This window comes from Mandrillus leucophaeus, unplaced genomic scaffold, assembly GCF_000951045.1.
Source record: "Mandrillus leucophaeus isolate KB7577 unplaced genomic scaffold, Mleu.le_1.0 Scaffold41, whole genome shotgun sequence".
Lineage (NCBI taxonomy): Eukaryota > Metazoa > Chordata > Mammalia > Primates > Cercopithecidae > Mandrillus > Mandrillus leucophaeus.
Window position 1 is genome coordinate 97,780 of NW_012104365.1, and position 10,022 is coordinate 107,801.

At 44.5% G+C, this 10,022-nt stretch overlaps 1 long non-coding RNA gene across 1 annotated transcript in view; it reads left to right on the plus strand.

Moving 5' to 3' along the window:
* Positions 1-5,235, plus strand: part of LOC105548334 — a 10,044-nt gene extending 4,809 nt beyond the window's left edge. Inside the window, exons 2-3 of the long non-coding RNA XR_001007373.1 lie at positions 3,596-3,708; positions 4,136-5,235. This is a non-coding gene — a long non-coding RNA (uncharacterized LOC105548334). The remainder of the gene's footprint in view (positions 1-3,595; positions 3,709-4,135) is intronic.
* The last annotated feature ends 4,787 nt before the right edge of the window (positions 5,236-10,022 follow it).

Sequence of the window (10,022 nt, forward strand, 5' to 3'; positions counted from 1 at the left end):
GGGGGGTGGATGGATAGATGGATGCATGGGTGACTGGGTTGGTGGATGGATAGATGGATGGATGAGTGAGTGGGTGAATGGAAGGGGAGGAGGATGGGTAGGTGGATGGGGGTGAGATGGATGGGTGGATGGATGGATGGATGAGTGGATGAGTGGGTGGATGGGTGGATGAATGGGTGGATGGGTCAGTGGGTGGATGGTTTGGTGGATTAATGGGTGGATGAGTGGGTGGGTAATTGGATAGATGGATGAATGGGTGGGTAGGTGGGTGAGTTAATGGGTGGATGGGTGCATGAGTGGGTGAGTAAATGGGTGGGTGGGTGGATGGGTGGGGAGATGGGTGGATGAGTGAGTGGGTAGGTGGGTGGATAGGTGGGTGGGTTAATGAGTGAGTGAATGGATAGGTGGATGAGGGAGTGAGTGAGTGAGTGGTTGGGTGGATGGTTGGGTGGGTGGTTGGATAGGTGGATGGGTGAGTGGATGGATAGATGATGGAGGGGTAGGTGGGTGGGCTAATGGGTGTGTGTGTGAGTGGATGAGTGTATGGGTGGGTGGATAGGTGGGTGTGTGGATAGATGGGAGGGTGGATAGGTTGGTGGGTGGATAGGTGGGAGGGTTGATAGGTGGGTGGGTGAATAGGCGGGTGGGTGGGTAGATGGATAGGTGAATGGGTGAGTGGATGGATAGGTGATGGATGGGTAGGTGGGTGGGCTAATGAGTGGATGGGTGTGTGAAAGGGTGAGTGGATGGGTGGGTGGGTGGATGACTAACACTCCATTTGTCGTAATTGTTGCTCTGGGTGGTGCTCACACCGAATGGTTTGTTAATTTTTTAGTAACAATTCATTAATGTGTTAACTCAAGCTGTGGAGACACATCTTAATCCCTGCACTTAAAGGGTGCTTTCTCACAAAGGCGGGGCCTTGTGTTCTTCCTGTGAACAGCCACAGCACCAGTGTGACAGGCAGGTGCTGTTGAGCGAAGAGCAAATGCCTGCTCTTATGTGGCCAGCCTTGTTTGCCTGGGAGGTTTGGGGATTTGTTTTTGTTAAATTTCTGGGTCCCCAGCCCAGCTCAAACCGTTCACTGATGCCGGGGTCACTCATGGCAGGCTGTGGAATGGCGGCTGAGCAGCTGAGTCTGGCACCAATAGCTTCATCAACATGACACCCAGACAGTCAGGTCCCTCTGGTCGTGGAGCTGACCGTTTGATGCTATGTAGACCCACCAGGGCTTGCAGGCGGTCTGTAGAAAGAATGGGTTGGCTTGGTTCATTCTACTTGGGAGGCAAGAAAATTCAGCCTGAGCGAGGGCTTCTGTTGATGCAGGATGGAGGAGAGGTTGCCCGCTCATGGTGGAAGGAAGGCTTTGGGCGTCTAATGGGGCTCATGTCTTGGTGCTGCCCTTCATGAGGTACATGACTTTGGGCCTTTGGGCACAGCCTTCTGAGCCTTGTGTTGCTCAACTGCAAAGGGAGAATCCTCAGGTTTGGGGAAAATGTAATGAGATGACACAAGTAAAGCCCTCAGTGTGGGGCCTGGTGGGCTGCAGGTCTTTGGTAAGAGGGCAGATGTCACCATTATTTCAGAGGGGACTGGGTGGGTTTATGGATGAGTGGCTCACATCACCCAAGACCCCAAGTTGGGCTCAGCACTGCAGGATGTTGGAGCTGGGAGGCCTCTGCAGACCAGGTCCACTCATTTTCAAATGACCTCTTGGGAGCCACCTAGAGAGGAGAGGACAGGGAAGGGAGGCAGAGAGGCTGGTCTCTGAGCCTCCTCCTCCCCAGTGTCATCTCAGGATCACCATAGTGCTCTTCATGGGGTGGGAAGTGGTGGCCTCTAAGTGGCTATCAAATGTGAAGACTGCAAAGAGGGATCCATGGCTGTCGGAGCAAGGAGATACACGATGGCACAGAGAGATCCGGAAAGCACATCATCTCTTGAGCAGAAGAGCACATTCATATAAACCCAGAACACAAACCTGCACGCAAGTGTTGCTTGCATTTCACGTGTGTGCATCTAAGGCAATCCATTAGACATACTCCAGGGGATGTCTTTCAGGAGGAGGAAGGAAGGAAACGGGTGTGGAGATGGGAGTGGGGGCAAAGGGAAAAATGTATACAATAAGAAAATAAGACAGATGAGGGGCCCAACATAGACCAAGGTTGTTAGCATGCCATGAACTCAGTAATGTTAAATGCAACTTCCTGTGTCTGTGATCCAAAAAGTATGGTAAGCAAAAGAGACTATGGAGAGACTGAGGCACAGCAAGGGGCAGAGGGTTGGCCAGAATGGTGGTCGGGTGTCACCCAGACACTCAGGTCCCTCTGGCCGTGACACTGACAGTCTGGAGTGATGTAGATCCACCAGGGCTTGCCGAAGAGCATGGTTCGGTCCCCATCCTCTGATGTCTGCTCGTGTGTGCAGAAGAGCTGCTTGGAGCAGGGTCTCACCTTTCTGTACCCATTGGCCCCGCACTCCCATCCACCAGCTGGGTCGCAAGAAAAGGCAAAAGCTATTGTGACAGATTCCTTGTTTTCAGAGGCTTTTGTCGAAGGGGGGAAAAAAGAAAAGTTAGGGAACATGTGTGGCTTCAAATTATGTCAGTTATAAAGTTTATTGTTAGCCCGCATTATAAAAATCAATATATGCTCCTCATACAGGATTTTAAAAGCACTGAGTTTATTATTTATCTCTCTCATTGTAAAATTAACAGTGTTCCTAATATGCTACTTGGAAAATACAAAGTGGAAAGAAGAAAAATGAAAGTTACGTATAGTCCTTCAGCCCAGGGACAACCCCGGCTAACGCTGGGATGGATGAATTTTATATATACATATAAATACTCTCATCTATGGTCAAATTTAATAATGTGAATGCCTTGATAAACCACTAATTCCTTAATTTCATCTTTTGGGTTAATTTCCTAGTCTTTAAGGAACTGTTAGACGCAAGGCTATGGGTAGTGGGTGGGCAAGGGACATGAAAAAAGAAATCTTATTTTTTGGCCAAAATATCCTGCATGTTGGATTTGCCTTTGTTTTGTTTTGCTTTGAGCCTTCCGCCTTGTTAGGCAGCTGTTTGTACACTTTCCTCTGCTTTGGATTTCAGTCTGGAAGCAGCACATTGATTTTAAACAGAAATACCTTAAAAGGGTGGTGTTTGGGGGTTTACAATCCCCCCACCATCAGCTTGCAAGTGGTTGGTTCTGTTCTGGCTGGCACGTTATGCCAATAAGAGGGCTGGTATGTCACCCAGGGAGCAGGTTAGCTAAATTCAAGGTGAACAGACGGCACTCTCTGTTTCTTTTCTGTTTCTCTTCTGGCCATCTGCCTAGTTTGGGGGGTCTTGGGGAATTGGAGAAGCAATATTTGGGGGTGGGGGATCTTACAAGTGCTCACAGCACAACCCAAGCCTAAGACCTTTTTTCCCTTCCTTCCCTCTTCTTTTTTTTCAGTTTACAATTAACACTCAGGGTTTAGTCTCCACCCCTCTCTCTTGAAATGGAATTTTTATCTCTTGATTCATGCTACAAGATAAAATCCCTGTTTATCCAGTTGCATGAATAATTGATAAGCTCTTTCCAACTTGCCAGAAGCAACTTAGCCGTCTCGCCTTGCGGCCTGGAACCCCTGGCAATTTCCGGAGCACCGGCAAGAGACTTTTGCACAGTTTCTGCTTGGAGTCTACCGACTCTCTGTCTCAGAGGTGGGGGTTTATCTCTTGATCCTGATTCGTGAGTTACAGATGAGGCACTGAAGTTTCCAGCAATGGGGGCGTGGGGCCGGGGGAGGGAGGGAGGTGCACATCAGAGTCCACTTAGATTTTATGAACTCTTGTCTGTGACAGGTGCGGACCCGGATTCCACTGGGAGCACCCCCCACACTCCCCATCCAGGGCTGGCAGTTTCAGAGTTCACAGCATTCATTGACTCTAATCTGTTCCCTGATAGTTTAAAGCAGGCCCAAGATATGAAAGCATTTTCCTTCCTGCATATTTAATGGACTTAATGAGATAACAATGAGAATCTGTGTTTAGGCTCTGTAGCGCATTTGGCTTTCCAGCCATGTTTATATGATAAAAGGCAGTGGGCTGTTATTTATGTGCTTAGCTGGGGTTTATTCTTTTTAAACAGGTCTGGACAGCTACTTGTTATATTTGGCTCATGCTAGCTTAAAAAAGGAATTTATGGACCTTACTGCAGAACGTCCCAATTCTTCAGGCCAAGGTAAATGCAAGTTGGGGTGGTAGTGAAGTTGCAAACTGCCCTCAAGAAAAAAAGTTAACAAGATATTGTTCCTTCCACCCCTGGCCTCCCCTTGGTTCCCTGACCCCAAAAGCCTTCCCACCAGGCTTCAGGGTGACAAACGCTTGGATTTGATGGGGCTGAGATTCGCTTGTGCCTTTGTTGATGGCAGGGCACTTTTATTGAAACTTGTTGAAAGGAGCTAGCTTCGAAGGCTCCTCCAAGACTCTATACCATACGGGGAAGCAGGGCTTTGATTCAAGGTACTCACAGCTATCAACCACGGGCATTCATTGAGTTTTCTCTTTCATTTAGGGAAGGAAGGGAGAAAATGAATCAGAGGCTGATTTTTTTTTTTTTCCCTGGGCTGTTTTCCCCAAGCTCCAGGAAATTAAGAAACACGCCATTAGTTTTAGCAAACAATTTGAACAAAGTAAAACCAGATCTCCCACCAACGTCCAAGGACCACGAGGGGTCTGAGTGCCCCTGGCACTGTTTGTGGACTCTGCGGGTCGTGGAGGAGCCACGAAATGGGAAGAGAGCTGTGGGTGATACAGGATGGTGTGTGTGACAGTCCCCCCGTGTCTTCTTTGCTACCGTGTTTATTGTAGCTTAGATGTTTGTGGCCTGGTGGCGCCAAAGAAAGGTGAACGGAAAGGGTTTTTGGGGTGCCATGGCCCAGACCTTAGCCTGAACGTTGTGGGAAGCCGGTGGGTGTCTACATGCGTTGGTGAAGACCAGTGGGCTTCTCCTTGGAAGCTGGTCTCCAAGATGGCTCTGGATGGCTCACTCCTGCATCTCGCCAAATCCACAGGGTCCAGCTGTGTCTCCAGAGCTGAGTGGCTTATTGAAAAAGAGAGTGTATGGTGGATTTCAATATCCATATTCTACAAAAAATGTAAAAGGGGCAGGGGACGGGAACAAAGAAACCAGTGCTGGTGATCCTGTCCCCACAGTAAGGTCTGCGCTAGTGTGGACATGGGACAGGGGCCAGCTCACCATTGTGTATGTGATTTTGATGTTTGTATGTTTGTTGTACCACACGAACCAGTCTTGGATGGCTGTTCTGAGTAAATGGGATGATGTGGGTAAAGCCCCCAAGACCAGAGCTTGGCACAGGGCCATGCTGGATAATGCTGACTCATGGTGATGAGGGGAAGGAGGAGGCAGGATCCGATGGGTGAGGAGTCCAGGCTCCAGTGCAGCTAAATCACCGTCCACCAGTGTGATCTCAGCAAGCCTCTCTCCATCTGTACCTAGATGGTTCACCCATTAAACACTCCAGGCACATTGAAGGGAGATGAACAGTGTCCAGCGTGGTTCTCAGCTGTGAGAAGCCATACACTCTCCTTTTCAACCCTACAATGTTCTGTCGCCTGGGGTGCAGGTTTCTTTCCTCTTTTTTTTTTTTTTTACTTATTACGAGGTAAAATACAGTCTTATTACAGAAAACTAGAAACCAGAAAAGCCCATCACACAGTCATTCACTCAACAAATGCCTATTGGGAGGGGTGGGGGATGAGCCCCTGGTGGAAATGGGGTGAAGCCGTGGACTTTCTCTGGGTGTGATGAGGGTTGACGGAGGGCTTTGAGCATCCTCAAAATTCAGAAATCTGTTCTCAGTCATCGGCAACTGTACCAGGAGAGGCAGAACTTCCGAAGTTTTCTGACTCCAAAAGCCAGTGAAAGTGCAGATTTCCTGAGAAGGAGTGAAACTTAGGGCCCTGCCAGGCGGTGATGCTTTCTCAACTTTGGGGGCAGTAAAATGTACAGACTCCAGGGAAGGAAACCAGAAAGGAGGCTGCAAAGTGTGCCTCCTCTGGGAAGAGGTCAGGGAAGCCCAGCAAAAAGCTGTTGGGGACCCAGCCAGGCTGCCTCCCTTGATGGCCCAGCCTGAGGTGTGGTGTTTCCCACCAGAGATGGCAGAAATGATTTCAGGTGCTATGTAGATAAGCCACGAACTATCATTGAATCTTTTCTTGGTTGTATTGTTAAAGAAAAAGTCTCTGTTGGGAGATGGTGTATCTTCAACACCACTTAAAACTTGTCAAGCTCTCCTTTACTGAGGTAAAGCAGTCCTCAGGCTCAGAGCTTGTGACCAGGGAGCAGTATCTAGCCAAAATTTTATTTCAATGCTTTGTTTTCATTGTCTTTAAAACAAAAGATGGTCATCTTCCATTTGCCATGAAAGATACTGCTTCCCATTTCTGTGTTTTACCCATTTTTCATTAAGGTATAATTTGCATGCAGTAAAGTCTAGTCTTTTTAGTGTACAGTTCTGTGGAATTTCGATAAATGTATCCAGTGTGCAACCATCACATCAAGATACAGAAGGGTTCCTTCACCCCTAAATCCTTCCTTGGGGATGATGATCTCTCTTCACCCTCAGTCATTCTCAACCAATAGAATAGTTCTATTCAATTTCATTAATGTCTACTCTTATCTTCATTATTTCCTTTCCTTTGTTTATGATTGTTGCATCTTCACTAAAAGCTTATTATTATTTATGTCTCTTTAAAAATTTTTAGTTGTTGACCCAAGTTTTATAACATGCATCTTTAATAAAAAATTCTAACCTCAAATAATATACTACTTTATATCTAGTCTAAGAAACTTACAAAATATGTTAATTATTCTTTTCTCCAACACTTTTGTGTCATTGGTGTCATATATTAACATTTTATTTTTATGTATGCTATGAGTACACAACAGCTTGTTACTACTTTTGTTTTTGCTACTACTTTTTTGAAAGTCAGTTATCTTTTAGATTAGGAGTTGACAAATTTTTTCTGTAAAGGGTCAAATATTTTAGGTCTTGTAGTCCACAAATTCTGGACTCTGTCATAGTGTAAAAGCAGTCATAGACAATACATACATGAACTTGTGTGGCTTTGGTCCAGGAAAAATCTTTATTTACAAAAACAGACCGTGGGCTAGATTTGGCCCACAGGCTGGGATACATTTTGGGTTAATAGTTTTTGTTGTTGTTGTTGTAGTTTTAGCATTTGTATTGTCTTGTGGCTTGCCTGACATCTCAGGGGAAGTCTGATGTAATTCTTATTATTGTTCCTCTGTATGTACTATTTTTCTCTGCCTACATTTATGATTTTCTCTTTATCTTTAGTGTTCAGCAGTTTGAATAAGCTATTTCTAAGTATTTGTTTTTGCTTAATTTATCCTGGTTGGTGTACTCTGAACTTTTTGGATCTGTGGTTTGGTGTCTGTCATTAGTTTTGAAAAATGCTTTTTGTATAATTTCAACTATTTTAATGTATTAATGTATATTTTTTTGTATTTTAATGTATTAATATTGGTTCCATGGCCCATAAAATGGTTTGCTTTGGTTAATGTTTCTTGCGTACTTGGATGGAGTGTTTTATAAATGTCAATTAGATAACTATTTCTTCAAATATTTTTTTCTGCCTCATTCTGTCTTCTCATTCTGGAATTCCAATTACCATTCTGCTAGACCATTTGTTATTGCCTCACAATTCTTGGATACCCTGCTTATTTTTAAAACTCCTTTTCCTCTTTGAGCTTGAATAATTTCTATTGACCTATGCTTAAATTAGTTGATTCTTTTCTTACCTGTGTTAAATTTACTAATGAGCCTATCAAAATCATTATTTTTATGAGTGTAATTTTTATTTCAAGAATTTCCATTTGATTTTTTTTTCTTATAGTTTCATTCCTCTGCTGAACTTACCTATGTGATAATTCATGGTGTTCTCATTTCCGCTAGAGTCTATAACATTTTGATCAGTTATTTAAAATTCCTATCTAATAATTCCATCATCTGTATCATAGCTGTGTCTAATTCTGCTGATTTTTTTGTCTCTTGACAGTGTGTTGTTTTTTTCTCTCACTTCTTTGAATGCCTCACATTTTTTAAATTGAAAGCCAGACATCTTACGTAGGACAATATATACTGAGGTTTTAACATCTGGGAATGGAGCATGTCTTTATTTCTCCTAGGACTTCAGTATAGGCAGTTGAGTTGGTCTATTTAGGAATTCAGCTATGTTAGATTTCATTGTTGGCTATAGTTGCTCCCAGTGTGCTGCCAGCTTCAAAGTCCTTTTGTGTTAGCTTGAGTTTAAGTTGGGGGTTGGTTTGCAGAGGATTTTTTTCAACATCTGCTCCACCCTCAGCTTTTAGTCTTCCTTTGTGCTTTGCCATAGATTGAGTCTCTCTCCTGTCTCTTGTCCCTCTCCCAGGAACAGACCACAGTTACCTGCTACTCCATATCTGTTTGCCTGGTAGTAGAGGTTGGGGAATATCCTCTGTTGTGCTTACTGTGTCTCAGTCTTAGCCAGGCACTTTGTGGTTCTGTCTATCTCCCAGCTATTGGTCTGGGCTTAGGATGCATTCCTGCCCACCCTACTATACACCAGGAATAGTGTGAGGATGGGGGTTGCTGTTGTTGTAATTTCCCATTTTCATTAGTGCCCTCATGGCAGCAGGTTTCATTGCCCTTCCCCTAGACGTTTGTTAGGGAAATCCAGGTGAGGATTTGTGCTTTTTCTGCAGTGGTTTCTGTCCCCCTCCCCCAGTTCTATGCTGCAAGGGATGCTTTCTCAGTATTCTCATCTTGCCCTTTCCTATCTTTTTTTGTGAGCACCCAGTTCAGCTGTGGAAACAAGCCTGCATATAGAGCGAATTCTTCTTATGTCTGTGGCTCTCAGAAGTGCCATAGAGTCTCAGCAGCCCATGCTCAGCCTTTAGCAATTTGTTAAATATTCTAGCTATTTTTTTTTCCTACCAGCATCTGATGGCATCTACTCCAGGTAAGCAAGTTTTCCAGTCCTGGCTGTCCTTAGAGGTACCTATCTTTCCTTACATTTCAGGTTAGCTGGTTGCCTTGCAACCTCAGATCTCTGCTGGATTAAAGAAAAGTTGCAAAATTTCAAATTATCTGGCTTGCTTTTCTATTGGAGTAGTAAGAATGGGAGTGATGGTCTTTCCAGCATTCTACATCTGAAGCAGTTCAACTTCTTTTAAAAATAAACTTTCTGCAGTAAAAATAATGTGTCCTTTAATATATTAATGATATGAAGCAAAAAAAGCAAATACTAGGAAGCAAAGTCAATCATACAAAGCACATACAACAGGGCTTTGGAGTCAGCATTCTGTCTCATATTTTCTGTGTGACTTTGAAGAAGGTACTGGACCTTGAGCATCAGTTTCTGTTTTCTTGTCTATACAATGGAGATCGAATGTTATCCAAAGAATTAAAAGAGCTAGTATAGAAAAAGTGCTTGGCTGATGTTAAGTGCGCCACTAAATTGATAAAATTAACAGATGTTATTACTTTACGTGGATTTAAAGACCCTCTCTGCAGTGTGGAAGACAGTCCTAGATGCAGTTGGGAAATGAGGTGATTCTTCTCTGTGTGATTCCCAAGTCTCCTGCACTCTGGCTGGCATAAGTGTGTGTGTGTGTGTGTGTGTGTGTGTGTGTTTATGAGAATGTTCACTGGTGGAATTCTCTGAAGTAGCTTCTGCCACTACTACCACCATTCAAAGCATACTCTACAGCAAAAGAAGGAAATATTTAAAGAGCGTGAGAGACAGTGAAAATATCCAGCCCAAGACCAGGTATGGAGAAAGCCCCCAGGAAACATTAGCAAAGTGAAGAGGGAATGTACAGATGGGAGAAGTATGTATGGCTGGGAATAGACCCCCCCAGCTTAGTCCCTGCATGTGAACCAGTAACTGTCTGGGTGACCTTGGGCTGGACCCTTGATACCCTTGAGCCTCAATTTCTCATTAGCAAG